Here is a 27,487-nt window from a genome sequence, read left to right on the forward strand (position 1 = left end):
CTCAACACAGCAAGTCACTACGCCTACATATATAAGCATGGTTTCCCATTTTCCTCAAGTAACAAAGGAAGTGTTTGTTTTTGTTTTTGCCCTGAGATGCTAAAGATCTCAGGCTTATGTAATTCAGCAGAAGCAGGACAAATATATGTTCCACTGAATTTTTTCATGCTTAAGACAACTAAGAGGCATGCTGAGAACACAACGATGACCAAGACACCACCACAAGACACAACACTATAGAAGAGTAAAGGACTCTCCATCTCTGCCCCCAGGAGAAACACTTGGGACGTGCATAGGTTACCTCAGCCTAGGCCCTCCAGCACCAGTGGGCTATTCAGTGGCGAATGCCTTCCAAAGCTATCATCATTTTGGTGGAAGCTCTACTGGAATTCCCTACAACTGACAGAGGAAGACCTAGAAAGGCACCAGCAGACCATTCATTTTCATAGAATCATGAGCTGGAAGGAACCCTTAAAGGTCATCTAGGCCAACTCCCCTGCAATGGAACAGGAACACCTACAGCTCCATCAGGTTGCTCAGAGCCTGGTCCAGTCTGATCTTGAATATCTCGAGGGATGGGGCATCCACCACCTGTGCATGCACCTCCTCCCTTATCATAAAAAAATTTTTCCTTAAATCCAATGTAAATCTCCCCTCCTTTAGTTTGAAACTATTCCCCCTTGTCCTATCACAACATACCCTGCTAAAGGGTCTGTCCTCTTCTTTCTTATGGCCCCCTGTTAGCTACTGAAAGGCTGCTCTCAAGTCTCCTCATAGCCTTGTCTTCTGCAGGCTGCACAGCCCCAGCTCTCTCAGCCTGTCCTCCTAGGGATGGTGTTCCATCCCTTGTATGATTTTTGTGGCCCTCCTCTAGGCGCACTCCAACATGTTCATGTCTCTCCAGTACTGAGGACTCAGTACTAGGCCCCATCTGGAGTACAGTGTCCAGCTCTAGAGCCCCCCAGTACAAGAAAGACAGGGAACTGTCGGAGAGGGTCCAGAGGAGAGCCGCTAAGATGATCAGAGGACTGGAGCACCTCCCCTATGAAGACAGGCTGAGGGAGCTGGGCTTGTTCAGCTTGGAGAAAAGAAGGCTGCGGGGTGACCTCATTGCAGCATTTCAGTACCTAAAGGGAGCCTACAAACAGGAGGGGAATCAACTCTTTGAAAGGGTAGATAACTGCAGGACAAGGGGAAATGGTTTTAAGTTGAGGGAGGGAAGATTTAGGTTGGATGTCAGGGGGAAGTTCCTTACAGAGAGAGTAGGGAGGTGCTGGAACAGGCTGCCCAGAGAGGTTGTGGATGCCCCATCCCTAGAAGTGTTCAAGGCCAGGTTGGATGGGCCCCTGGGCAGCCTGGTCTAGTATTAAATGGGGAGGTTGGTGGCCCTGCATGTGGCAGGGGGCTTGGAGATTCACGATCCTTGAGGTCCCTTCCAACCCAGGCCATTCTGTGATTCTGTGACTCCACATCTGGATGCAGTACTCTAGGTGAGGCCTCACCAGCCTCAAAGCAGAGGGGCAGGATCACCTCCCTCACCCTGCTAGTCATGCTTCTTTTGATACAGCCCAAGATATGGTTGTGGAAAGTGAAAGTGCTGTTTCTGCAATGAACAATGGAGAAGGGCAATTGATCTAAAGAATTAAGTTGTAGCATATTCTTAGAAATAATTAGTACGAAAAGTAAGAATAATATACACATATTGGTAACATTTTTAGAAACTTAATTACTGAATTACCTAACAAATTCGTTCTCACAGCAGATTTTGAATGTTCTAAACAATGTGTGTATAGTGTTTGGAACTAGAGAATATATTGTAACGTTGTTCATTAGACCGGCAGAAGTGAAATACATTTACCAAACTTACAAAGAGTCAGGGCCTTTACACAAAGCAAAACTGTCACACTGTGGGAATATCAGGATGCCATACACAGGCTCCAGGATACTCCCTTCTATCCTCCTTCCGAGCTTATCTCTATGGAAGGACAGATGAATGACCAGAACAATGACTTAGTGTAAAGGGGTACAAATGTTAAAGGGAGGGGGGGGGGGTCATAAAACAATCAAGGGGCTATGTTTATGTTATAAAACAGATATCCAAAAACCGTGACCAAATGTCTGTTGAGAAAACAACTGTTAGAAGGTAATTAAACAATTAAGATATATGTTTAGGCGTCAGGAGATTTATATTTACTCGGTATTTGTATAACTAGTGGAGCGTTGCGAAGTGTGAACCTGCAGTACTCAGCCAATGAGGAACCAGGGCAGAAAGAGATAAGCGTCGGGTAGTAGGGGATAAAAAGATGTAACCTTTTTTCTCGGGGCTCTCCTGCTTGCAGGAGGCCCGCCATTGCAATTGCGAATAAAATCTGCTTTATCAGAGATACCGTCCTAGAAAATTATTTGGGTATTTCCTACAATTTGGGGGCTCGTCCGGGATAATTATCGCCCCTCGGGAGTTTCCCCCGCTGCCCTGGACAGGATAGGTGCACCCCGCTGATTTCAGCGGTCCTGTCTGGGTAGTGAGGTGACTCCTTGGGACGGCCGATAAGAAACCGAGACTGTTACATACAGGACGGGCTCTGAGAAAGCCAAGGGGCAGGTAGGCACGGGTATTGACCCCTGGAGACCCGGTAACTTCGTGCATGGACCAAGGTAAGGGAGTTTGATTCTTGCCTTGGGGGTCGGTGGAGACTTGGGTGAGTCTCAGCAGGGAGCTGTTGGTGTACGGTACCCTGTGCACTTGACAAAGTGCCAGCAGTACACCCCTATTAATCCAGGAATCTGAGCAAGATGCTCCAGAGGGATTGGCCCTAGATCCGAGAATCGGAGTGTGGTAACCTGTGAGCTGGGTAGTTCACAGCAGCATTCCGGAGGGATGGGGAATAGGAACTCCGTAGAACAGGGGAAAGGGGTCCCCAAATTCGTGCCTAGAGATAGCCTCTTGGGAAAGAAGCTTCAGAATTGGAAAATAATCCCCAGACTGGGGAAAAGAACAGGGAAAAGATGTTTGAATACTGTATATAGACATAGCCTAGAGAGCCACTACAGGGAAAATCATGATTTTGACCAAAATAGGGGTCTGACAAAGATTGGGCCTGTCAGACTTTGTATTTATACGTAAACAGTAAGATTCCTTTTTCTGAAACAGAATTGGCTTATGTTGCTGAATGGGTGCAAGAAGTAAAAATAAATAAATAAATAAATAAATAAATAAATCCTCCTCAAAAGGAGGAGTCATATTTCAAAAGAAAAAGGAAAGAGAAGCAGAAAGATCGTACATGAGATCCCTTAGATAACTCTCCCCCCCCTCAATTTCTAAAGCAATGCAAGCGACAGAGAAGATGCACTCTCGATTACTGAGGGAGTTAGAGTAATGTGAATGGGACCTGGAGAGTTTTCCTTTCTCTAACACTAACCTTACTAATACTTCACTTTATCCTTTAGGGCAGTCTCCTTAGGTCAAAGGAAAATAGGATATGCTCATGCTTGCTTTTTTTTACTAGAAGAAAAGTCAGGAATTTCAAGAATTTCTTAATTAAGGATCCTATAAGTGTCGCAGAACAATTAGATCAATTTCTAGGGCCTAATTTCTACTTATGGATGGAAATGATGTTTATCATTGATATGTTGTTTATTGGAGAAGGAGGTGGGCAGCTATGCAAGTGTGGGAAATGAATACAGAGGGAAGGTTGGACCCTGGAGGGAGGCAGAGAGAGGAAGGATCCTGAGGATAAACTGTACTGATTATTGTCACTGTCTTTGTGATTGTTAAATGTGTATGTCATGAAAGTGTTATGTTATGTCATGTTATGTTACGTTATGTTATGTCATGTATGAGGTTGTTATGGAACAGAGGGTGTCTAAAGTGATACCAAGAAGACCCCCTGGGTTGTATTTAGGCTCACTGGAGGAATATTGCTGGTGAGCCAGGGGGAAATATTGAATTAAAAAAAACAAAAACAAAAACAAAACCCAACCAGAACATAAATGAGTAATGGGACCAGTTTTAACAATTGAGTACCCTAATCATGAGACCAAGTGCTGGGTGTTTGTAGAAGTTGAAGAACTGTATTGTTTGATTTGTGGGTTTTGAAGGCAGTAGGAGAAACTGTCTCGATGCTGTATGGAAGTGCATTTGTTAATGGTACATGGAAATGTAATTGAGGGTACAAATAGTGGAATTGTAAAAATTAACAAACAAACAAATTGGCAACAAGGTTAAGGAAAACAGTGAGTTTGAGATATTAGAGTTTGGGTCGGCACGAGAACACATCCCCCGCCCTACGCCCCCACGGCGGTTTGTAAGAACAACTCGGAGTGAGAGAAAGAGCTGAGGGTGAGAGCTTCCCGCTGTAACTGTGCAGGATGTGTGACTTGTGAATGGGGATGGGACGGGACAGTGAGAGTGAGAATAGCCGTCATCTGCAGAGATCTCGGGAAACCCGATATCCCACTGTAAGCACTGGAATCCTGGGGAGGGAAGGGGGTGAAACAGAAATTACTAACATTATATTTCAGTAATGATGAAAGTCTGGAAAGTGGAAAGGGTTTGGAAAACACAGGCTGAGGAAGGCAAAGTTGAGCAAGGTGAAACAGGGATGTCCTTACCTAGAAGAAGAGGTAAGGGGGAGCCTGGAAGGGCTCAGGGCGAGTTCCACCCCCGCTGGACCGAAAGCAGCTGGGGAAGCAGGGTAAAGGGTTTATTTTCTGATACGGGTGCCTCTTACTCTGTGCTACATCAAGAATTATTACCCGTAGATGATTTTTGTAATAGTTGTAGGAACTCTGGCAAGAGAAGTTTACTTTTTGGGGACCAATTAAATACAAGTTAGGAGAACAAGTAGGAATATATAAACTCTTGTACATGCCAGGTTCTCCAAAACCGTTACTCGGGCATGATGTATTAGAACAGTTGAATGTAGAGATTAAATTCAGTAGAGAAAATTGGAGCTAAGTGTCAAGCAAGACCAATTGACGGAAAATTTTAAGTCTGGCTTTAACACAAACTGGGAAAAGCAATGTTGCACCCCCAGAAGTTAGATAAATCCTAAATCAGGTATACACAGGATTGCAGGCATTGGGAATGCCTGGCAGAGCCAAAAATGCAGCCCTATAAAAGTTAAGTTAAAGATGGGAGCCAGCCCAACCAGGGTAAAGCAGTGCCCTTTAAGGATACAAGACTGTAGGAGGATAAAAGAAATAATAAATAACTTTTTGAATTTTGGATTATTAATTGGATAGAAACCTAAATAGAACACCTTGATCTTGCAAATGAAAAATTGGATGGCAAGAACTATAGTTTGGTACAAGATTTGAGGGCAATTGTTAGAAATGTTGAATATATACAGCCCATGGTGTATATCTTTATTAACCAAGTTAAGGAATAAGTAGGTGGGGTTTACCGTTCTGGATTTGAAGTACACCTCTTTTTTTTTTTCTGCCTGGTTTTGCCAAAGAAAGTCTAAAATTATTTGCCTTTGAATAGGAAAATTCCAATAAGGGAAGAAGGGAAAAAAATAATAATAATTAAAACAAAATAATAGTAAATAAATAAGGAAAAAAAAAAAAAAAAAAAAACTCAGCTAACCCGGACAGTGTTACACAGGGTTGTGAGAACAGCCCAGTGATTTTTGAGAACTGGTCAACTTGTGAGCCTGAGATTTGGGTTCCTCCATCTCACAGTGGAACTTTACTGCAGTATATGGATACTACAGTAACCAAGGAGGACTGTGTACAGTGGACTGTGAGTTTGCTGAATTTCTTGATTTAAACGGCTATCAAGTTTCTCAACAGAAAGCAGAACTGATCAAAGAGAAGGAAGCAGTTTGCTGAACACCCAGAACACCAACGCAGAGCTACCTCCAAGCCAGCAGTGTGCTCTGCAGGGAGACTGTTTATCCCAGTTGGTCAGACCTACAGGAGGAACCATTGGACAACGCTGAGGATTCCTGGATTCACTGATGGAAGCAGCTTTGTGAGACAAGGAAACTGTAAGGCAGGACATGCAGTAACTGCTACTGACAAGGTAAATGAAGCCAAACCATTACCTGTGGGGACTTCTGCTCAGAAGGCTGAAATAACTGCTTTGACAAGAACCTTAAATATATGGACAGATGCTAAATATGCTTTTGGGGTGGTACCCATTCATGGTACCATCTGGAAAGAGCGAGGTTTTCTTACACACATGGAAAACAAATTCACATGATGTAAATCTACCAAAGAGCAGCATGGCTGTTATCCATTGTGGAGGACATCAGAAGAGTGACACTGTACAGGAAACTGGGAATATGATGGTGGATCAGGTGGCAAAACAGGCAGCTGAAGGAAAAGAAATTGGTGAACTGGCTTTAATTCCAGACAGTAAACTTAAAATATCTGAACCTTAATCAGAACCTATAAGATATTGTAGGGAGGATAGGAATTTGGTGATTTAAAAGGGAAGAGAGCAAGCTGACAGGTGGGTACATACCCAGATGGACACATTGTTGTGCCCTTTATTACTTTACAGAAATTGGTTCTAAGAGAACATAATAAAACATATGGGGGTACAGACATCAGAAAGTAACTGTACAATCCTAGTACCAGGAACAGGGTACAAGTGGGGCTTGTTGGGAAAGGGAATCTTTTAGGACAACAATTGCAAATTGATTTTTTTCAGAACTGCCAGGAAAAAGGAGGGTTTTGGTATATGCTAGTTCTAACAAATACCCTTTTCAGGGTGGCCAGAAGCATTCCCTTGCAGGACCAATCAAGCCAAAGAAATAACCAAGGTATTGCTGCAGGAGATTATACCAAGGTTTGGGGGTCCTGCAGCAATACCCTTCAACAAGGGAACTCACTTTATTGCAGAGATTGTCCAACAGATCAGTAAGCATTGGGAATAAATTGGCAATTGCACATATCACACAGACCACAGGCGAGTGGTCAAGTGAAAAAGATGAACTATCTAATTAAATCACAGGTTGTAAAACTGGGCCAGGAAGCTGGACTATCCTAGCCAAAGTTGTTGCCTTTAGCTCTCCTTAGGAGCAGAATGAAACCTAGAGCCAAAGTGGGGTTAAGTCTTTCAAAATATTGTACAAAAGGCCTTATGTTGTACAAACAGGACCTCTACCCAGGTAGGGATGAAATACTGAATGTGGTAAGTTTACAAGAACAGCTTCAGGAAATAGAGAAACTGGTTCTAGGAACTAGAGCCCAAGGCCTTGACGGCTTGATACATAATATTTTAACAAGAGATTATATGTATATAGCAGATGTCTTTCACATTCGCCCCTGGAATCAAGGTGGATAAGTCTGTTCCAGGTGCTGCTAACATCCTGCACAGCAGTAAAAATTAAAGAACAAGCATTGTGTATACATCATACTAGAGTTAAGAAGGTCCCTCAAATATAATGGGAAATGAAGTCAGCTGGACCCTTAAAATTGTGAATCCAAAGACAGTAATATGGGCTCTTATAATTGTTAGAAATGTTAATTTGATTAAGTGCAGCATTTGATATAATGCTTTTATATCTCTTGTGAAAAACATCATTGCAAAGTATACTTATATCAGTAATTGTTTGGTATGTGGGCAAGCTAAGGATTTAAACTTTTCACTTTTTGTTGTCCTGATGATTTTAAGGCGAGAAATCAAATTGTTGCAGGGTTTGAGTCACTGTCCTGATGGGTGATGATCAACAAGAATGTAGATTGGATTAACTACATTTGTTATAACCAGAGGAGATTTACAAATTATACAAAAGAGTTCAATAAAGGGAATTGCAGAACAGTTAGATGCCATAAGTAGGATGGCCTGGAAAAATAGTATCTCCTAAGATAAAGAAAGTGGAGAAGAGGGAGATGTCTATAAAAGTGAAACTTAAAAAAAAAAAAAAAAAAAAAATTACAGAAATCAACAGTGTATAAAAAAAGAAAAAGGGGGAATTGTGGGAATCAAATGTTGTTTCTGCATTAGAATTGGATAATATTTTTATTTCATGAACTCTGTTGTCATAGTTCCTTTTGGGAGTCCTTCTACTTAACTTGGGGAAGAACTCTGATAGTTTACATCGCTTATCCTCTAGACAAACCTTCCCAGGAATGCACGCTCTGTATATAGGTGTATATATGTATATTTTGTCACACACATTGCAAGAAGATCCTGCACGAGATCAAACCAGAGAACAAAGCATGGTATGCCGAGGAAGCCCTGAAGAGACATCTGAAGCCTGGCATCATCCCCCCCGGAGCTCTTTGTTTAACGAAGACTTCGGAGACAATCACCATATCAATACGACAAGAAGAGCACCGAGACATCTTGGAAACAACAGGATGGCTACACCAGATAACACACGAATCAACAAACATAAACTGATAAGATTGTGAACCTGGAGTACCCAGCCAATGGGGAAACAGGGCAGGGGGATGGATAAAGGGAAAAACTGGGTATAAAGACTGTCATCTTGTGTCCATAGGTGCGCTCCTGCTTGCGGGACGCCCGCCATTGCGATCGCGAATAAAATCTGCTTTATCAGAGATACCGTCCTGGCAAAAATTATTTGGATGTTTCCAACATTACTTAATATCGTGTAGGTCACGTCACCGATGCACAACAGAAAGTTTTCGGTTATCACAGAAGTCATACTCTCTGGCTTCAGTGTGAAATAATTTCTAGGTTAGCTGCAAGTGAATAAGTAAATATTCACAAGTATTCACAGCTATTCAAGAAGAAACTTAAAGTCTTCTTGATCACAGAATCACAGAATCATCAAGGTTGGAAAAGACCTTTAAGATCATCCAGTCCAACCATCCACCTATCACCAATAGTACTCACTATAAACCACGTCCCTCAGCACAAAATCCAACTGTTCCTTGAACACCTCCTGGGTCAGTGACTCCACCATCTCCCTGGGCAGCTCATTCCAGTGCCTGACCACTCTTTCAGAAAAGTAGTATTTTCTAACGTCCAGCCTGAATCTCCTGTGGTGCAGCTTGAAGCCATTCCCTCTTGTCCTATCACCAGTTGCACAAGAGAAGAGGCCAATCCCCAGCTCACTACAACCTCCCTTCAGGTAGTTATAGAGAGCAATAAGGTCTCCCCTGAGCCTCCTCTTCTCCAGGCTGAACAATCCCAGCTCCTTCAGCTGCTCCTCATAAGGCCTGCGCTCCAGACCCCTCACCGGCTTTGTTGTCCTTCTTTGAACCTGCTCCAGGGCCTCAATGTCTTTCTTGCATTGAGGGGCCCAAAACTGGACACAGTACTCGAGGTGTGGCCTCACCAGTGCTGAGTACAGGGGGACAATCATTTCCCTGTTCCTGCTGGCCACACCGTTCCTGATGCAAGCCAGGATGCCATTGGCCTTCTTGACTACCCGGGCACATGGCTGGCTCATATTCAGCCGAGCATCAATCAATACCTCCAGGTCCATTTTCTCTACGCAGTCTTCCAGCCACTCTGCCCCAAGCCTGGAGTGTTGCCTGGGGTTGCTGCAGCCAAAGTATAGGACCTGGTATTTGGCCTTGTTGAAGCTCATCCCACTGGCTTCAGCCCAGCTATCCAGCCTGTCCAGATCCCTCTGTAGGGCTTTGCTACCCCCAGGCAGATTGACACTTCCAGCCACCTTGGTGTCATCCACAAACTTGTTGAGAGTGCACTCAATGCCCTCATCCAGGTCATCAATAAAGATATTGAAGAGGACAGACCCCAGCACCGATCCCTGGGAAACACCACTCGTGACAGGTCGCCAGCTGTATTTAGCTCCATTCACTACCACTCTCTGGGCCCGGCCTTCCAGCCAGTTCCTTATCCAGCCAAGAGCGTGCCTGTTCAAGCGACGGGCTGCCAGCTTCTGCAGGAGAACACTGTGGGAGGCCTTGCTGAAGTCTAGGTAGACTACCTCAACAGCCTTTCCCTCATCTACCAGACAGGTCACTAGATCATAGAAAGAGATCAGGTTGGTCAAGCAGGACCTGCCCTTCGTGAACCTATGCTGGCTAGGTCTGATCCCCCAGTTGTCCCGCACACGCCGCATGATCTCCCTCAAGACAATCCGCTCCATAATCTTCCCTGGCACTGAGGTCAGGCTAACAGGCCTGCAGTTCCCCGGATCCTCCTTACAACCCTTCTTGCAGATGGGAGTCACACTGGCAAGCCTCCACCCTTCTGGGACCTCACCAGCCAACAAGGAGCACTGATAGATAATGGCAAGCGTCTTGGCTATCACCTCCGCTAGTTCCCTCAGCACTCTCAGGTGAATCCCATCTGGCCCCACGGACTTGTGAACGGAGGGTTCTGTCTGCACCCCGGTTGAGACTACCAGGTCAGAGAGCGGAGTACCCTGAGGATAACTGGTCTGACCTTTAAAGGCAGATGTAAAGAAGGCATTCAGAACATCTGCCTTTTCCTTATCCTCCGTGGTAGCATTCCCAGCCTCATCCAGTAAAGAATGAAGATTCTCCTTAGTCCTCCTCTTACCGTTGATGTATTTGTTAAAGAGTTTCTTGTTCCTAAATGATGTATTCCTTTACTCAAATTGATTCTCTCGGCAATGGGAAATAAAAGTTTCTCATTTCTAGGCTGTCATTTTTGTGCGGCTTCAGTCAAACTGAAAATATCATTCTAAACTAAGTTAGAAGAGTTACCTATTTAACTGTTACCTATTTCTTACTCAGACAGAAGTGGAGACAGAAGATGACATATGTGGTTCCGTTTTGTCCGGTGGTACCTAAAAGAGAACTGGCTTCAATCATGACTGGAGCAAAGCTCAAAGCTACACTGGATCGCTCTATTTCTTTCTAGAGAAGTGGCTGAGTGTCTGCGCTGATGCTGCGGTAAGTTGGCTGCGGCTAACAGATGCGCTCCTGCCCAGCCATTCTCTCAGTGTCCCTCTTCATTGGGAACTGAAACTAGAAATCTCTGGGCAACTAAAGAACAAAGAGATTGCTTACCCGTTCTGTTGTGAGAAAAAAGACTTGGCTTGGGAAAACTAATTGACTGTCTATTAAAACAAATAACTGCTGATTTGAGTACTAGGAAATAATAATAAAAGCAATTATGTGCTTTGGGAAAACACTTTTCTTCACCCCCTTTCCTGGGCTTAACTTCTCACTAAAGAAATTCAGGAACTGCTTCATAGCAGAAAATGTTAGCACGATATCTTTAAATTTGCACAATTCATAAAGTGTCAAAACTCCCACATATATATTACAAATAACAAGGTAAATTACTGCCCCAACAAAAAAATAAATGAATAACCATCGGATCCTGGAAACAGATGGCCAGCCAAATACCTTTCAGCTGCCTGGAAAGTTTGTTACTGCTTTCAAGAATTTGGAGTTAACCTCAGATACAACAGGAGCTGTGGGACAGAGCACATAGGATTTCAAGCATATACGGAAAACAACATATTTCCTCTAAGCTGTGGCTGGACAACCCCTATTAGACCACTCAAATGATCGTAAAATTTGTGCATCCCTTCTAAAGGAGCTGCTTAAAATTGCTGGAACAATCAGAACCCAAGAGCAATAATGCTGACAAACTACACACCTTCATCTCATCCACCTGGCAGATATCTAAAACATACACTGATTATCATTCATAGTCTATCTCTTCAGCATCTTAAAACATCACTCTTTTGTTTGTCTTTTTTCCTATTTTTAGTAAAGTTCAGTGCCCGCAGAGGGACTGCGAAGACCAATTGCTTTGGTTTTATTCCTAGTAACATTCACTTATTATACTGCTTATTTAGCACTACACACTTTAAAAGTGCTGTTGAATGAATGCTCTCTCAGTACAGGATACATTTTGCCATTTTTACTTTTCTGAAAACACAGGCTGTGGATGTTTCTGAAAAACAACTTCGTTAGTCCCCCCATAAAAATCACATTTTACAAAATCCAGTCCTTTGTGAACTTAGTTCTCAGTTTCTAAGCATACAAACAAAAAGGTATCTGACAATGCATAAAATAGGACATTAAAGAAAAGACCTCTAAGCTAGCAGAAGAAAGGTGACCTCTGATGCTGGAAATCACTGGAGGCTTCCCCAGTTCTGCACAGATACATTACAGAGTGCTTCACTAAAGACTTTTAAGTTCTGTCATCTTTATTCTTAAAAGCAAATCTACATGTATTCTATACAAACAGATCACTATAAGGCCAAGTGGAAGACAGGTGAACTGGACTACATATTTTTCAAAATAAAGACTAATTACAAAAGCAAAGTTTTGTATGTTATTAAATTGGTTGTATACTGTTCTACCATTTTGTCTGTCTCCAGTGGAAAGTTACTTCTAAAAACATCATTTTCAGAGTTTTACTCTAATAACAACTGTCAAAAAAATACAATTTTATTGCGGATCATCAAATATATAGACTTCATTTGCTAAATATTTCCTTTTATTTTCCTCCTTCTCACTCAACATTACATTAAGTATTCCTCGTGACATGATTAAGTTTGCATTCATTTCAAAAAAGAAAAAAGTTAAAGGACCTAAAATTGAAGTAACATCACCTGTTAGCCTGCCAAGGTTAGTATTCTCTTACACATCAGCTGATCTCCAGTAAAGTCTCCTTGCTTAATCAAGAAAGAGACAATAGATCCTTCTGTCCCCCCTTCTGCATTTTAAAATACAAGACACCTAGGAAAACCTCCAGCTACCTAACAAGGGATATCACAATCATTCTGCATTTTGGCCTCAAACCACAGTTTTACAGGAGCTCTTTCTGTTTCCGTGAACAACTCAGTAAATTCTGTAAATGTGCCTTTTTACATCATCCTCTCAACAGAGAGATTTGAAGAACTTTTAAAGTATACCTCCAACTTGGATACACCACAGAAATAGGTACTGCACACTAACACATTTCTATTAACAGTGATCTCACAGCTACTTCAGCAATCAAAATACGCTTCACAAAATACTAACATAAAAATCAGTACACCTTCCTTAAAACTACAGGCAAGTCCCAACTCTAACCTCATCCACTCAAGATCACAAAAAGCAAAGCTCAGCACTTCAGCCAAGACAAGCAAAGGAAAGCTTCTAAATTCTCTGTTCCATCAAGGATGTCACAGCAAACCATGGACAGTAGTATAGGACTGCTAAGCAGCCTTCAGAAGAAAGAACACCGAAACATAATTTTTTCCTTGGAGATGCTCTGGTGGCTTATTTGTGAGAAATCCAACAAATAAAAAACTTTATCAAATCGGTTCTTAAAAAACTGTCCTCTCAATTTTTTCTTATCCTTTCAAAAGTTTGGATGACCTTGCTGAAACTAAACAAGAATACAACTGTAAATTAGATGGATGGAATGAAGCTACAGCCAGTGCATCTTACAGGGCCGGGAGTCCTGACCTGATCTTTCATCTTTTACACACAAGGAGTCTCATCTTCAGCTTGTTGCCATGAGCCATTCACACATCCTCCAATTCTTTGTATGGAAAGGTGGCTCTCTTTTAAGAGATTTTTCCAGTATGTAAAATGGGCAAATTCAACTACACATTAATGGAATCCCTTCAAAGCTTCATGAAAAACTCTTCAACCACTGTGTTGGATCAATCATTCCACAATAGAACTGCTATTGGGTCTATCCAAAGCCTTCTCCAGTTTGAACAGCCCCAGCTGTTCCATCCCTTGAAACACTTTTTTGTGGCTCTCCTCTGGATGCACTCCAACAGATCCAATTCTCTCCTGTTTTCCTGGATAACTACTGATAGAACAAGAGGGAACAGCCTTGAGTTGTGCCAGAGAATGCCCAGGCAGGTGGTTGAGTTGCTGTCCCTGCAGGTGTTCGTGAAACACGTAGACGTGATAGTAAGGAACTTGATTTACTGGGCAACAGTGGTAGTAGGTGAATGGCTGTGGGACTTTATCTGCCACTCATGAGAGGAAGAAGTATTTTGTATGGTACATGCTCAGTGAACTGAAGAATAAGCTTATTCTTCATCCTCCTCTGATTTTCCTGTGTCACAGAGTTAACTAGATCAATTTATGCCTGTGACAGGGGGCAGTAGGCCCCTGCCCTCCCCACCCCCTGCCTGGCCCCACAAAATGGGAAGGAAGGAAGGAAGGGAGGAAAAAAACAGTGGCAACAATCTATGGAGGTAAACTTATTTTACTAACTATGATATCGGAATGCAAGGTAACACAATATAATACAATCTTGAAATATAATACAATACAATATAATACAAAATTGAAATTGAGACTAATAAATCAAATAAGATAGGAGAGAGAGTTCCTGAGACCGAGTCAAACCTGAAAAGCTTGGAATGGCTAGGAAAGCACCTCCAGCACCCACTGCCAGGCAGTAAGAGACCGCCCCACCCGGAAGGGTCAGATCTCATGACTTCCGTAATGTATAGGGATAGGTACGTAGAATTGGAGCATTAACACTTTAATTCCAGTACATGATGTTTTGATGTGGAATACTGAAAATCAAAAAAACATAAAACCATGACATCCTGTTTTTCCAGTCTTAGCTTTAAGAACTTCCTTTAAGCAGTCTCAGCAGTGTAGTGAATGCAGGGTTGTGCAGCGATGTCAGACAACTACACATGCATGAGAGGCCTGAAGTGCAATATGAACTTATTAAGTGAGGCTCTTGGCTAAATTTCTAGCTGCCCTCCATCTATAGAGCTGCAGTTGTTTCCTGCGGTGGTCATACCTCTTTGTTCTTGTATGTGTAAAGGCCCACTGCTGTAAAACAGGAGGCATTACTTTCAGAGCAGACTTTGCACACTGGAACTCAGAGAAACAAGGTCCGGGATCTCAAAACATGAACTGAAGTTAGCACTGTGTGGAAACAGTTTTTGGACTAGGTGTCCTCCACACATTGCTTTCAACCAGAATCTTTTTATCAAGTAATTCCTCTGCAGTCATTACCAGCTGTTCCTTACAACAAATTCATTCTGGCTGTGTATGACAGGACTCATTTTTTTACTGCAAGATGTTTTGGAAACGTCCTTAGGTTTCAGTTCTGAAATTTATCTATTTTTTCCCCAGACTTTTCATCCTCATGGCTCCATCTTAAAAGTCACTCACATTCATGAAGTAGTTGGATTCCTGTCTGCTTTCCTATATCTGGGGCGAGACCTTGCTCTGGAATACAAGATCTGGAGCCCAAGAAATCAACAATTATTAAAAGAAACAGTTTCAACTCACGGGCCAGTTCTTCACTGATATAAATCTGTCATTTATTTCAATGTACAGTAGTTTGAGATCAAAACAGCAAATGTTTCTTTAAGGTAGGGAAGCAACAGCTGTTTTTCTGGCTTTTGTATTGAGACTTAGTGGCTTAGGTAATGGGGTTCATTGATATTTGGAGCATAATCAGCATGCATTCATTATACAGCCAGTGTATAAAATGTGCAATAGCCACACACAGTGCATATTCAATCAGTGTAAATCACTTAGTAGCCCACATAATGGACACCTGGCTACTGGACTAAAAAATGCACTTGATAATACAGACAAATGGGTCATGAACATCTTTTCCATTTATATTTAAATGATCATATCTGCTAGAGGCTGAAAGCTGAACAGACCAGCTTTCCAGCCAGAGGAGGAGAAGATGAAGTACTGCTATAATATTTTCTACTATTCTGAATGCTTTCCTTCAGTGCCAAGGTGGCATTTTGCGACAGTTAATAATTATTACAGACACAACCCAGTTCTAGTCACCCAAAGGACTGGGGAATTCTGTTCTTTTAGCTGAGGGCTTGTACCGGTGGTGAATATGTGTAAAAAATCCTGCATTGAAAGTACGTTTGGACTTTTGAGCAGGGTTTAATGGTTGCAAAATCCTCCTTGTCTGAACTGGAAACTAGGAAATCTCCAGTTTCCTTGAGGAGCAGCACGCAGTTCTGGAAGTTGGAGCCTCAGCTAATAATTCAACAGAGATTTTCTGGGATTAAACTGTCAGTTAGGGTATGGCCCTCATTCAAACCACTGACATCAGAGTAGGAGTGTGCTGGCTGAGTATCAGCAGCTGCAAAGAATGCAGATGATTAACTTTCTTCTTGCCAACGAATGTCAAATCCCTAAACATTTCACTCAGTTAATATCTATTCACCAGCTAGCAAACACTGCGAGCAGCAAAGCATAGATTTGAGCTCAGTTTTAATTCTTGCTCGAATAATGCATGTGTAGTGAGATAGGATTGCCCATTTCCATCCCATGTCTTCCCGTTTGCATTTCAACCTCACAGTATTATGAATCAGTTTTACTATCCTAATTTGAAATGAGAACTAGCCCTTCTTAAGAGAACTCTTCCTGCTATTAATCATCTTAGTTGGATTTTGCCTAGATTCTCACAAAATATTCTTCTTTCATCTGCATTCTTCCATCTCATGTTGGTCTCCTTTGCGCACCCATGTCACAGGTTAAATGGACACATCTTTGTAAGCACAACCGTTAGGTGACTTGTTGCAGAGGAAAGAATGCTGTGGGACTAACTCATTGATTTATACTGTTCAGTTTGTCTTATTAAACAGCATTTGGCCCTACAAGTCCTAAATAAATGGTTAATTTTTGTAATGGAATTTTATAGGAGGTTTCTTCAACAGATGCTTTTATTTGTGTGTGGTTACTTTCTGGGTTTAGTGGAAATGCTAAGTCACAGCTTGAAGCAGCGACTGAGCATCTGGTGGGAAGGCGGGGCCAACCCAAGGGAGCTCAGGTGCATGCAGTGAACCTGAGTGACTGGAAGGGCTGGAGCCAGGATCCACCCTTTCCCAGACCTCATTTAAGGGTTGGCAGTGGAGGTGAGATTTTCTTTCTGAAGTTGCTTGTGTAGCTGATATCTTCTGAGTGTGCATTTGTTCTTTTATTCGGCTGTTGTGTTTGTGTAAATCCTTGCATGTTGCAGTCTAGTGCCTTGCTGCTCTGCTGTCATTGCTGTACTTTCTACTGTGCTATACTAGGATGCTCTTGGATCTTTAAAACAAAAAGCATTTTAATCAGAGGCTTTGAGTCATCTTTGAAGATCTAGGGAATTAATAAGCATGTATCAGTTTCACTGAAACATGTACAGAGGTGTTCTGTTTGCTTTTTTTTAAAAAAAGCACTGTGATATTTTCCATCTGTTTTTAACTGGAGATACCTACGTGGTCTATACTGGTGAGTGCTTGAGGACGAATGCCTGCTGCTTGGGGAAAATAATCCTGCTTCCACAGAAGAATGCAGTCATGGAAAGCTGTCGCACATGGGTGAAACGCTTTACAAAGATTTGAGCTTCCTACATTCTGAGTTCCAGCTCTAAGACAAAGGATAACGTCTCATGGATGGAGGAAGATTAAAAGGGCTTGGATTATGGACGAAGGCAGTAATTTCTTGTAAATGATGATGTAAGAGCCGTTTCTAGGCTGGGGATTCTTTTCTTGCTGTTTATCTTTCCTTCCTGAATTACAAGTGGGCCTTTCTACACACGTTTATTTCTTTGTACTATGCATCAAAGCCCCATTTCTAGTCAGGATGGTGTGAAGCTACCTGCTGTAGAGTGAAGTCTTGCTTGAAAGGGCTGACAGGAGACTTGTATGGATGTTAGCCTCTAGTTCAATTGTTTTACAGTGTCTGTGAAGATAATTTTTCACTTATATGAACAGAATTGAGGAAATAAGCAGACTAAAATTTGCTATTTGAAAAATGTGGATGTGAGGACCTTGAGGTCCTTTCCAACTCTGGCCATTCTGTGATTCTGTGAATAGATGCTTCTGTAAGAGTAGAAGAAAGCAGCTCATAGGGTGTCTCTGAATCATAGAATCGTATCATAGAATGGCCTGGGTTGAAAAGGACTACAGTGATCATCTAATTTCAACCCCCTGCTATGTGCAGGGTCACCAACCACCAGACCAGGCCGCTCAGGGCCACATCCAGCCTGGCCTTGAATGCCTGCAGGGATGGGGCATCCACAACCTCCTTGGGCAACCTGTTCCATTGCCTCACCACCCTCTGGGTGAAGAAGTTCCTCCTAATATCTAACCTAAACCTCTGTCTCAGTTTAAAACCATTCCCCCTTGTCCTATCACTATCCACCCTCATGAAAGATAGGATCCATCAGATCTGCTCTTCCTGCTGTGGTTGTGGGTGGCTTTGCCTCCTTTTGAGCTGAGGGGAAAGCCTTATAGGCAGCAATTTGCCTTTTAAAGTTTTGCTCTACTGCACACCATGCTTCATTGACTCCTCCTTTCAGGCACTTACCTTGAGTTATAATGTGGCACTATTTCATAATATGCAGTAAGAACCATTGAGGCTGATAGTTCAGTTTCAAACAGAGTAGATGTAGAGAGATCCCTGTTGCTGGAAGAATAAATAGGCTGAAAAATCCTCTGTAGTTCAATATGCAGTATTGACTGCTGCATTGTGCCATAATGTCAGTCAGCTGAATGCCTTCTTTCCTCCTCACTTCCCACGCAGTTACACTTTCTCCAAGGGGAAAACTGCCTGTAAGTAGTTTCCACAGAAACCATTCCCAGCTGAGATAGGTGCCTCCAGGGGAAGTGAAGGGAAAAGAAAAAATGAGAGAGAGAAGTGTGCACAGCTGTCATATGATCTCTGCAACATCACTGCATTGTTGCAAGTAAGCCATACATTTCTGGGTTTATTTAGTCTGTAGATTTGGACTGTATGACTGACACCTTCCCTTAGCATGTTAATTCTGCCTGCTTCTCCCTTCTACAGAATTGGTTGTGCAGATGGAGGTATGGAAATGCTCTGTGTTGGCAGTGAAGTGGACACATCTGATAAGGAAGTCCTGAGTTTTTGGAACTGCTGTGCATGGGAGGATTTAAATGGTAAGTGAGAATTTCCATCTTTTATTAACCCTGCTTTTCTGTAAGAAGTCAGCAAGGACAGGTATGGAAATAATTCCTTCTGTAGAGGAGTATTCTCAATTAATTTGTCAATTAATGATTCTGTCCTTTTGGGGTTCAAGCACATGTTGCTTGACAAAATATGTAATTAAAGATCAGGATGTTTTGAAAAGGAATTAACTCAAGTCCTTGGATTTGTTAGCTGATGAAGAAAGGAACCATTTCTTAAATGTACTTCAGTGTCACTGGAGGCAAGTATGGATTCACATTCCTGAAATCCTTTTTGCAAATAGTGTTGCCTTGTTTTTTTCTTAATAATAATAAATAATGTTCATTCAGGGCATCATGTGGCCACAGCTGCAGGTTAAAACGCTGGCTACATCTTCATCCTGTCATCTCTCTGCTACTATATGGGGAACGCAGGCTGACATGGTTATTAAATCTGGCAGCTGTGTTGTGTACACATAGGTAGCAAGTAGAGCACAGCATACAGGAAATCAGTAGCTTTCAGATGGCAGCCTTCCTTTCACTTCTACAAGGCTTGAAAGGCATACTAAAAAGCTTTCTAGTTTTGTAATCTTGTTTGCTGAAACAGTGTGCAAATATTACAAATCCAGTGGCATACCTAAGTATTCTTTGCCTGTGCAGTTCTTTCAGATTGCTAATTGGGATTTCTACCTTGGTGTTCCTCTTGAAAAAGCAGAGGGATGAAAGTTGAAGCCATCCTGAGAGTGAATGGTTCTCTGTGGTTTTGTTTTGGCTTTCAGTGGAGGAGCTGCTGAGGGAAAGGGATGGATGAAAGCTTTCCAGAACAAATAGTTTGCAGTTGTTTGTTGATTTTTGGGGACATCTGCTCATCACTTTGTGAGTGGAGAAGCCAAGTAAATGCAGGAGGTGCTTATAGATGGTTTTCTGCTTATGTAAAATAATACTAGATATGCAGTGAGAAAGGAGTTCTACGTTACTATAGAAAAGCTAAAATTAATCATCTGCATAAAATATTGAGTTTGCAGTTTTAGAGAAATGTAATACTGTGTCTAGACGCATCAATTTATACAAAAACAAAGGCAAAATGTATGGCATACTGGGAGAGATCTTTGAGCCAAATGTGAAAAAATAGGATTTAATTGGTTGGCAAGTGTATTGTCTCATCAAAATTAAATGTGCCTGAGGATATGAGTATAGCTGGTTTGGACTACTTGTTTATATATAGCAGCAAACACTACTTTATTCCAAATAATAAATTCCGGTTCAGAAGGAGTAATCTTTAGTTGTGCTGTAGAAAAGAATTCTTCTTTTCTATTTGTTTTATTTTTAAGTACAGCACAGTGTTTTATATTATAGAACTCTCATTCTGAATCTACAAGTATTTCTTGACTTTTTTCTTTTTCTCAGCCCTAAAACCTTGAAAACTTTCTCCTGGACATCTATTCACCGGTAATTTGCAGGATAACATATGTGATCTTGCTTTTTTTAGTGGGTTTAAGGGACCACACTGAAGGAGTCCTGTGACTGTTAGAATAGAATGCACAGTCACTGATGCTATATTAGGCTGACATCTTCAACCAAAATTAGGTATGCTGTTTCTAGGTTGTGGTTTACAGGGGGGGGAAAAAGCAACTGACTGGATATTGGAAACAAAAAGAAGGCTTCAAAAAAAAAAAAAGTAAATAGTAATTGTTTGGAGGTTATTAAGGTATGTAAAGGAGATGAATAGCATATATCATTCATGTAAATGTTTCCATCTCTTTGTGCCATTATTTTTGTAGCTTATTTTTAAGATGTGCTGCTGTTTGGGCCTGCTCTTGTGATTAGGTGACATGACTAGGTTGGAGTGGTCCCTTGGTGTGTTGTAAGGTAACTTGTGCCTGCAATAGGAGCTGCTTGGCTGTAAATGTTGATCAAATGCAAATTGGAAGGATTTATTTTTGTGAGAAATGGAGTCCCTTGTTTTTTGGTCAACTCGAATGAAGCACTCCTCACACCAAATAAAATGCATGTTAATAGTTGGAGTGATGCAAATGGAATTAACAACCTTTCTGAACCATTTTATTTCTATGAAGACCAGGTTTCATTTATGTGATTTAAATAACTGAATGTTTATAGTTTAAATTGTAATATTACAAGTCAGTTTTCTATTTTCTGTCCTATTTTCAAATACTTTCTCCATCCCTGGGGTTTTTTCAAGAAAAGGGTAGGTGACACACTGAGTGACATGGGATTAGAAATTGCTTATTTTTAAAAGGTGAAAGTAGAAATGTAGCTTGTAACTGCAATAGTATGAACTGAAATAAATGATGTAGCATGCCATTCTAATGGGGAGAGCAGGGGATTGAATCAGCTGAGAAGTCTGCTGGCTACCAGGGAGCCTTCCTGCTTTCCACTTGGGCTTTTGGGCACAAACCCAAAAGTGAAGTTGTTGATTGAAAGGTAGACGCTGGAAAGGAAGAATTGAAATTGCAGTTGGAATATACTTCTTGAGGCTGTGAACAGCTAGTGTAGAAAGTAGGTGTTGGCTGGCTCCATCCACCTCACTACTAGTTAGCTACAGTAAGGTTAAAAAAGGCACAGCTAAATTAAGAAGGTTGCTAATCACAGATATCTGTATTATGTATTTAAAACACATTCTGGCACCTCCTATGTTACATGGAGATTCTGTTGATGCAAGCATCAAAATATATCCTGTATAGCCAGACTGTTACAGCAGTTTACAAACAAACTGCTGTAGAAATGGCTATGGCACTTCACTGTTAGTTATTAAATCCAGTCTATGGTAACTTTAAGAATATGCCTTGTACCCTGGAAAAGACGAATGATAAAAAATGTGCCATAATCACCTACAGTCTGAAAGGTTTCCTGGAAGTACTGGACAACTTATCTTTTTCTGGACAGAACTTTTGCTCAGGTGTAAAGGTATTATTTATTCTCACTCACTCTAATACTGCTGAATGTTTTTGGTCTTAGATACCACATTGTAGCAATTAATTAGGTGGATCTTTAGGCCTCAAATCAGGATGGATGCTTTCTGAAAAAGGGACATAAAGATTGGAATAGATGCAATTTCATTTTTAAAATGGTCTAAATGTTTAAAATGCGTAAGATGAATGTTTATCAAGCTGCCTGATCCTAATCCAGTATGGATTTGTTTGTGCTATTAGTCTGCCTAAACATGTGTGATCAGTTTATTTCTGGATGACTTTCTGTTTTTTGTTATGTGAAGCTACTCCGACTGTTTGGGTTTTATCCTTCCATTCTGAAAATGAGGAGTGGTGATCCTTTCTACCTCTCTATTATTATCTTAATGAGTGTTGAATGCTAGCTGTCCCTTCATTGAAATCATTATCTGAAAAACTGTCATGTGGAGTGTTGTTTTGAAAGCGAAGTGTAAATTTCAGTCTCTGCAAAGGTTTATACTGTACCTGCCTCCAATACTCAAATTTACTTGATCTGGATTATTTTGAGCCTGAAGGTTGTGCTATCTACCAGTATGTTTTGTGAAGTGCTCAAGAGTTTATTTAGTAAGGAAACAGTTACGGTTGGATTACTCAGAACTGTTTAACTCTGACTTATAATGAAGATGCTCCTGCCACTTCCACATATGAATAAACATTCAAAAAAAAAAAAAAGTGACGGTATGTTAAAGAGAAAATACACTTGGCACAGTTACTTACTTAACCAAAGAAGAAAAAAAAAAAAAGATTGAGTTCATAAGATTTTGCTATTGTTACTACTTAAAAAAGAAGGAAAAAAAAGATTGCATTCAAAAGATCTTGCTGAACTTGGAAATACTCTTGCAAAGATTCTAACAGTTATGTTTTTGTGCCTCTGAATGCCTTAAATACTACAGTAGTGCTTGGAGAAGATTAATATATGTGTACCATGTTTGACTCAAGGTTTATTTTATTAGAGATTTTGCCTGCTCTTTGGGAAGCACAGCTTCCAAAAGAATAGATGCCTTTTTTCCTGCAGTTCTTCTGAGAACAGTTTTCTGTTGTATTTACTATAAAAAGATGCTTAAAAGTTCCTGAGAAACTAGAACAACTGCTAGGGGGATGAGAACTCAAGAGTGATGAATGAGCCTTTGCAGCACACGTAAACTGGAGGAAAAGATAAAATGAAAAGTGAACAGTCTGGTATACGCCATAATTTTTTCCCCTCTTGCAATGGGGGAACAGTGTTCATGAAATACTGTTATGACTTTCTCTCCTATAATATCCATGCTGATGGAAGTGACAATGTAAACATTAGGAATTAACTCTCACAATAAGCCTCTGTAGATGTTTCTTGTTACATTCAGATCTTAAGTAATTGCACTCTATCTAAGCTGGAAAACCTAGGACCCAAGAAATCAGAGCCACAACCCAATTTCATGCTGCCTGAGGGTTCTTTGTCCTGAAGGTTACTGAGATGAGACTATCATATGTGTTAATGTGTGGTCCTCCCAAAGTACTTGAGAAGAAAAGAAAAAAAGAATGTTTTCACAAATTTCTATGTTTGCTTCATCAGAAGTAGTGCATTGTGCAGCCTTGATTCCTGATAAGAATAGCAGAAGATTTCTTCCCATACTGATCTTCCAGGATGCTTATCTGAGCTGTGAAATGCTTGGCTTCACCCTGTGAGCAACAATTGCCATATGCTGGCATGCGTACGTGCAGAAGACATGCTCTGAGATGTGCACCTTCTGGATGGGTTTCTGTTGGGGAAGGTGTGAGCAGGGCAGCAATGAAGGCCTAATTTCCTCAAGCTCTAATGAACTGCATTTAGGATAATACGGTCTACTTCAGAAAAGCTGAGCAAATGTCAGTCATAAGGAAATACCACTCCGGTTTGTTTGTTTTTTTTTTTAAGGATGGACTGTGTTTGAAAAGGAAGGAGGAAGTGAGGAGAAATGCTGGTTAGTATTTGTTTTACTATGAAAGTGTTCTGTCTTTAGAGTGATGACCAGTCAGTCTATACTGTTGTGTGTTTTGTTCATATGACTTAAAAACTTGCTAAAGATGCACTGTGGCCCCAGTGATACTGCTGCTGAATGGACAGTGTATTAAGGCTGTGGTTACTATGGCAGCTCCTGTGATGTCTGCTCTCGGTGTTTGGAAGCTGTGACTGGGTCAAGTCAGAATTAAGTCTACCTGAGCCTGGCATCTATGAAACTTACTGCCCCAGCTTTTAATGTATTGCACTCATTCTGGGAAAGAATGACAAATCAATGAAGGATAAACTGATTAAAGATTTTTAACTATAGAGAAACTTACTTCCTCTGATGAGAGGCAACTGATTTTGCGTAATTCATGATTTAATAGTTATAACTACTGATTGGACTTTAGGTCTCTGTGCCCACAACTGTTTATGGAATTAATGGAAGAAAAATACTGGTGCATTTTATGGTTCTTCACTGATATTTCCTGGTAGACGTGTGATGTTGCTTTGGTGATGACTTATTGCTATACTGTGTTAAAGAACTGCACTTCAAAAAAGCTATGACTTACAAATAGCGTTTCTTGAAAGCAGTGCTAGTCATTTTCTTTGTACCTTAAAATCTGGGTTCATACTACAGTAATTTTCACCATATTCTTTAAAAAAAAAAAAAACAGAATTTCCTTTACTCTTCCTAAAGTCTCACACTTTCAACTGTCCCCAGCTGTAAACTGAAGCCCAGTGAAGTCTTAACTGCCTGGTGTACAACCAGAAAAACACTTAAAGAGAAATCAGAAAATCTAATTACCTGCTAGTTTTCCTCTGTTTGTTACATTTGCAGATTTACTTTCCCGTGTCTTTAATTTTGTCTGTTTTAATTTAACTTTTCATTTTTAGTAGTGTTGAACTGCTGTCTAGGTGCATCAATTCATAGTTAAGTTTTCTTAAATGAGCATGAATCAGTTTGTTTTGTCTGATGTTTTTGTTGCAATCCGGAATTCTCAGAAGAGATTGTTATTCTAGAAAACTGACACAGAAAGATGAAATAAATTTGTCCAAATATTATTAGAATGTGAGGGGACATTCTTATTCCTTGGAGTACGGACTGAAGATAATGGATTTTTACCTCCAAACTCTGTCTTGTCATACTTTCAGCTGTGGTTATAATTAATACTAGTGTTACTACCTCAGCTTAGCACACACTGTGCATCATTGACTGCAGACAGATTCGAGTGCTGATGCACAGTGATGCACGTAATTTAATTAAGCATTACAGTAATGTTTCCCATCTATATGGAATATGTTTGAACTTATCTTGCAGGTGTGGATGTCTTTTCTCCTCTATGGAATACTCAAAATGCTGAAATCAAGTACTGCAAGTATGTGAGGTTAATATTTAAGATTGTCCATATAAAGTTCTGAAGTTCAGCTAGTCCATTTTCTTATGTCTAACAGTAGCTGACAGCAAATGCTTAGGAAACATCAAGCAAGACAAATTTGTAATGTACATTTCACAAGGTATCCTTCTGTCCTTCAGAAAGCTGCAGTTCAGTGCCTAGTTCAGCCATAGGTAGCTCCCTGTGTTTAGCAGCTTTTGCATATGTAGTAACTCTTTTTCAACATCTAAATTTAACTGAGCATAAAATCCTATCACAAATTAATTGCAAATTGTTTGAAGATATGAAATGTTTCTTAGTTCATTTTAAGTTTTCTATCTAATGTCTTTATTTGCCATACCTTAGTTAAAAAAAAATATAAATTAATCCCTTGTTTATACAACAACCAGAATTAGTCGTCATCATGGTAGAACAGTCAAGATAAAATGAAACTTGCTCATTGAATGTTGCTTGTTTACTGCATAAGAACGTGATATAGGAGATACAGACTTAGTCCTGCTTTTGGGAGGTGTTTTTAATTCTCTGTAACATTTAAAAACAGAACAGATATTTTTATTGTGGTCATCTTCAGAGAAAAAAAAAATCAAAAAAACCCCAATATTTTAAAAGGAGCCTGATCTGAGAGACCTAAATCAATATTCTAATCACCTTCCTCTTTCAGAGCAAATTGAAGGTATCTCTTTCAAATTTTTTCAGTTGCAAAATTACACTGTTGCTAATCTACACATGAACTGTGAAAACATGAGGGCTACCCCAAAAGTAATGGTGACGTTATGGCTTTTTTAGTGAGGACCTCAGATGGATCAACTGCAACAAGGGATCCTGGCAGAGAAGTAAAAAGAACCAACCTCCAAAACTGCAGCCCTTGATCAGCATGGCAGCCCCCAGATGTCCCCCCCCACCCCCTGATCTGGCAGGAGCTGTGCTTGTGCTGCTGTGGTGTAAGGGGAGCTGGGATTGATGGCAGCCAACCCTTGGCATGTATAAAAGCAACTCCCCTTAGGCAGTGCAGCAACACAGGAGCACCGCAAGCAGGACATGCAAACAGGGTGTGCTCGTCAATGGGAGTGCTTGGCAGTTAGCACAGACAGTTCTCATAGGGCAGGGAGGGCAAGCAGGGAGGGTCCTTTCCTCTCTTCCCCTCTTCTCTCTCCCCTCCTCTCTCCTCCTTTGAGAACTCTAAGTTGTTGCTGCCTCTTATAATTACCATGGTTGGCACCTGTCACAGCAACTGGGCTGAGGCAACAACCCAGACCAAGGGGGCACAGCCTTTCTGGGCTCATGTGGGCACTTGGGTGGTGATCCCAAGGGGAGAAGGGCTGTCCAGACCATTGACTGTGAGGAACTCTGGTATCTGGAGTTCCCCTGGGTCCTGAGAGAGGAGAGATCTGTCATGAGTGCAGGTATGTCCACGTGTGCTGGGGGACCTGACAGGTGTTCGCTGAACTGCTCTCTTGTCATCTTTGACAGGTCGTGGAGACCAGAAGAGGTGCCTGAAGATTGCAGGATAGCCAGTGTCACTACAGAAAGGGCAAGAAGGAGGATCTGGGAAACTGCAGACCAGTCAATCTCACCTCTGTCCTTGGAAAAGTGATGGAACAGCTTGTTCTTTGCTATCTCCAAGCAATTGGAAAAGAAAGTTATCAGTAGTAGTCAGCATGGATTCACCAAGGCAAAATCATGCTCAACCAACCTTGTAGCCTTCTATGATGGCATCACTGGCTGGGTAGATGGGGAGAGAGCAGTGGGTATTGTCTCTGTTTAATTCAGCAAGGCTTTTGGTACTGTCTCCCATGTCATCCTGGTTACAAAGCTGAGAAAATGGGGGATAGATGTATGGACAGTGAGGTGGAATGAGAACTGGCTGAACTCAGAGGATGGTGATCAGTGGTGCAGAGTCCAGTTGGAGACCTGTGATTAGCAGTGTTCCCCTAGGGGTTGGTGATGGATCTGGTCTTGTTCAATAGCTTCATTGATGACCTTGATGAGGAGATAAAGTCTGCTTTCAGCAAGTATGCTGATGATAAAAAGCTGGGAGGAGTGTCTGATGCATCTGGTGGCTGTGCTGCCATGCAGCAAGACCTGGACAGGCTGGAGAGCTGAGCAGTAAGAAACTAGATGAGGTTTAACAAAAGCAGGTGTAGAGCCTTGCACCTGGGAAGAAGTAAATGTGGGTATCAGTACAAGTTTGTGCATGACCTGCTGGAGAGGAGCACTGCAGAGAAGGACCTGCAGGTCCTGGTGGACGAAAGGTTGGCCATGAGCAAGCAGTATACCCCTGTGGCCAAGAGTGCCAGTGGAATCCTGGGGTGCATAAAAAAGAGCATGGCCAGCAGGTCAAGAGAAGTGATCTTCCCCCTCTACTCTGCCCTGGTGAGGCCTCAC

General features: G+C 41.4%; 1 long non-coding RNA gene across 2 annotated transcripts; it reads left to right on the plus strand.

Annotated features, from left to right (window-relative positions):
* The first annotated feature begins 2,304 nt into the window (after positions 1–2,304).
* LOC149917010 (uncharacterized) lies at positions 2,305–27,487 on the plus strand. Of its 2 annotated transcripts, none has more exons than XR_016468708.1 (4): positions 2,305–2,655; positions 18,661–18,773; positions 23,640–23,685; positions 26,573–27,487. It is a non-coding gene; the product is annotated as an uncharacterized LOC149917010 (long non-coding RNA). The 2 variants fall into 2 exon arrangements; XR_016468709.1 differs by lacking the exon at positions 2,305–2,655 and adding an exon at positions 17,340–18,559.

This window comes from Phasianus colchicus, chromosome 8 (assembly GCF_987193195.1).
Source record: "Phasianus colchicus chromosome 8, bPhaCol1.hap1.1, whole genome shotgun sequence".
Taxonomy (NCBI): domain Eukaryota; kingdom Metazoa; phylum Chordata; class Aves; order Galliformes; family Phasianidae; genus Phasianus; species Phasianus colchicus.